The sequence below is a fragment of the Lipotes vexillifer genome, unplaced genomic scaffold (assembly GCF_000442215.2).
Source record: "Lipotes vexillifer unplaced genomic scaffold, Lipotes_vexillifer_v1.1 scaffold98, whole genome shotgun sequence".
In the NCBI taxonomy this organism is placed as follows: Eukaryota; Metazoa; Chordata; class Mammalia; order Artiodactyla; family Lipotidae; genus Lipotes; species Lipotes vexillifer.
The window spans coordinates 1,609,330-1,612,835 of NW_006799611.1; the positions used below are offsets into that span (position 1 = coordinate 1,609,330).

At 43.7% G+C, this 3,506-nt stretch overlaps 1 pseudogene; it reads right to left on the reverse strand.

Moving 5' to 3' along the window:
- Positions 1-643: 643 nt before the first annotated feature.
- LOC103081933 (transcription and mRNA export factor ENY2 pseudogene) lies at positions 644-949 on the reverse strand (annotated as a pseudogene).
- Positions 950-3,506: the final 2,557 nt, after the last annotated feature.

Genomic DNA, 3,506 nt, shown 5'->3' on the forward strand with positions numbered 1-3,506 from the left:
GTATAGTGTAGAGTACGGGAAAGAGAAATAAGTGGCACTGACCTTGCAAATTGTAATGTTTTGTGAAGACATTTTGACTAACATCATGGCCATAAGCATCAGATTGGTTACATGTGGGCCCCCCAGTGTCCTTTGGGATTGTTTCTAGTGGGCTCAGGAAGAAGCAAGGGACAGGAGAAGACTGGGTAAAGATACGAACGTGGTAGGTGATCTGAGAGTTCTTTTCTGTGAGTCACAGTAAAGTTAAGCATAGTGGTAGAATTGGTTATGGGCACAACTATGGGGTCATTATATTTTACAAAGGACCCACTAGGGGAATGGTGACATATCCAGCATTTGGAAAAATTTCCAGAGGAGGCAAGAGACTGTGACATTTGTACAATAACATCGCCTTTCCAAGGATGACAGTGAACTATACAGATGCAAGACAACAGAGAAATTAGAATCTTTTTTTTTTTCATTCATGAGATATGTATTAAAATAACACATTTAGGGAAAAAAATCAATACGACTGTATACATCATTACTGAAAATTGTACACCATCATACAAAAAAGGATTTCATTTTGGGAAATCGATTCCTAATTTATGGCAAGTTTTACTTTCAGAAATAAAACCACAAAACAACACAATCTAATTCAACCTTAAAGGCTGGCATGCCGAGCAAGGAATGTTCTTATTCTTTGTAGGAGCTCCTTCTTTACACTGTCAGGTACCAGGGCTCTGCCTTTTGGTGTGATTTCAGCCACCAAGTCATCAACAGTAACGTGTTCCATTACTTTTTCTTTAATTACCTCTTTACAGTGTGCCTTCAACTGATCCTTCCAGCCACATTCAATTAATTTAGTTCTCAGTAACTCTTCGAGGAGTCCTCTTTCTCCAGTTTCTATCAACTTTTGGTTAATTGCTGCTCTCATCTGCACATCTTTGTTCATATTGCTAACCACCATCACTGCGGTCAAGGGCCGTCCCTTGCCAGCAACGAAATGACCCTTGCGCCGATGACCATTACCTAGAACATTCTTTGGCTGCCCAGACCTAGACGCCAGGAAAAGCTTTAAGATTAAAGAAAACATGGGGGAAAGGGGAAAAGCCTTGTTGACTGTGACTGTAATGAGGTCAAGAGTATAGGTAATGTACACATAAACAATCTTTTTTCTTTTTTTTTTTTGCGGTATGCGGGCCTCTCACTGTTGTGGCCTCTCCCGTTGCGGAGCACAGGCTCCGGACGCGCAGGCTCAGAGGCCATGGCTCACGGGCCCAGCCGCTCCACGGCATGTGGGATCTTCCCGGACCGGGGCACAAACCCGTGTCCCCTGCATCAGCAGGCGGACTCTCAACCACTGCGCCACCAGGGAAGCCCGTAACCTGGAGATTTTGTCATTGGAAAAGACATCAAATAAAAGATTCTTTGCAGCCATGTTGGAAAGGACCTTATCTGGTATTAATCCATGCACTGCCAAACTAAAAGGCATAGACTCGTGGATTCACATCTCTCATTTTAAAAAGTCCCCTCTCCAGTGGTTAAGAATCACCTGCCAATGCAGGGGACACGGGTTCGATCCTTGGTCCAGGAAGATCCCACATGCTGCGGAGCAACTAAGCCCATGTGCCACAACTACTGAAGCCCACATGCCTAGAGCCCGTGCTCCGCAACAAGAGAAGCCACCGCAATGAGAAGCTTGCGCACCTGAACGAAGATTAGCTCCCGCTCACCACAACTAGAGAAAGCCCACATGCAGCAATGAAGACCCAACACAGCCAAAAGTGAATAAATAAATACATTTATTAAAAAAATAAAAATAAAAAAGCTCCCTCCACCTGAATGGACTTCAACCCCTGTTTCTGACACCCAGCTTCAACGGACAAGCACCACCAAGCAAAGACGAGAAGAAAATGACAGCAGTAGCAGACAGCTAACCCAAGAGTCTGGACCAGGCCTGTAACCCTCAACCTTGTCAATACTTTTGGACTTTAAAAAAAAAATGTTTGCCATCAGGGAAGCCCAAACTTTCCCCATTTTGACCACTAAAGAGGTAAGCTATCTTTTGTTAGATCTTCCCATTTTACCAAGTACTTGCATGTATGGGCTCCATAGGTATTGTACATGAAGCCAGTCGGAGTTCCAGCGGGTGGCTGCCCGTCTGGGAGCCGCTCAGCTTTAGAAGCACGATTTCCCATTTTCTTTCAGTTTTGTCTTTTTATAACGTCTGAACAATTTCTAAGGTCAGAAGTGTGCTGCTTATGAGCTTAGCTCCTCAAGGTGTCACCCTTGAGTTGGTTCTGCTCTTCTGCATCTCAGTTTCTCTAGCTGGCGGTCTAAATCCAGAGCGGGGGCTCTGAGCACTGAATGACCAGTTTGTGTGTGTGTGTCCCTGGGAGAGCCGTAAATAACTTAAAGTGTTATGATGGGTTTCCCTGTGGGACCACTACTCATCACCAGGATTAATCCTCAGATACTTCCACTAGGTTCTTAGTTGCCTGAGGATACCTTGTGCCCACAAGGAGCAAATATCCCTTTTCTTCAGAGACAAATAAGTTCAATTTCTTGTTTTGTTGTCAAATAGTTTGTTCAGACCATATGTACACAATCTTTCCAATTTAAGCCAAATTAAATAAGGCCATCCAACCCAGTTCACTCCAAAGTTCCTTCTAGGATTTCCCTGTGTAGGAAATTCCCCCCAGGTCCCTGCCTAGGAAATTCCTCCTAGGTCCCTTCCACCCAGGAATTGTATTGGTACTCCCTTAAGACTCCAAGTCTTAAAATTTTAACAGCTCAGATAAAACTCAGGACCATCTGATGGGATTAACAGATGCACACTAACATATATAAAATAGATAAACAACAAGGATCTACCATATAGCACAGGAATCTATATTCAATATCTTGTAATAAACTAAAATGGAAAATAATTTTTAAAAAAAGAATATAGGGCTTCCTTGGTGGTGCAGTGGTTGAGAGTCCACCTGCCGATGCAGGGGATACGGGTTCGTGTCCCAGTCCAGGAAGATCCCACATGCTGCAGAGCGGCTGGGCCTGTGAGCCATGGCTGCTGAGCCTGCGCGTCGGAGCCTGTGCTCCGCAACGGGAGAGGCCACAACAGTGAGAGGCCCACGTACCGCAAAATAAATGCTGGAGAGGGTGTGAAGAAAAGGGAACCCTCCTGCACGGTTGGTGGGAATGTAAATTGGTGCAGCTACTATGGAAAACAGTACGGAGTTTCCTTAGAAAACTAAAAATAAAGCTACCATATGATCCAGAAATCACGCTCCTGGTTATATACCTGGAAAAGATGAAAGTTCTAATTTGAAAAGATACATGCACCCCAGTGTTCTTAGGAACACTATTTACAATAGCCAAGACATGGAAGCAACCTAAGTGTCCATCAGCAAATGGATAAAGATGTAGTATATACAATAGGATATTAGGCATAAAAAAGAATGAAATAATGCCATTTGTAGCAACGTGGATGGACCTAGACATTATCATACTAAGTAAAATAAGTC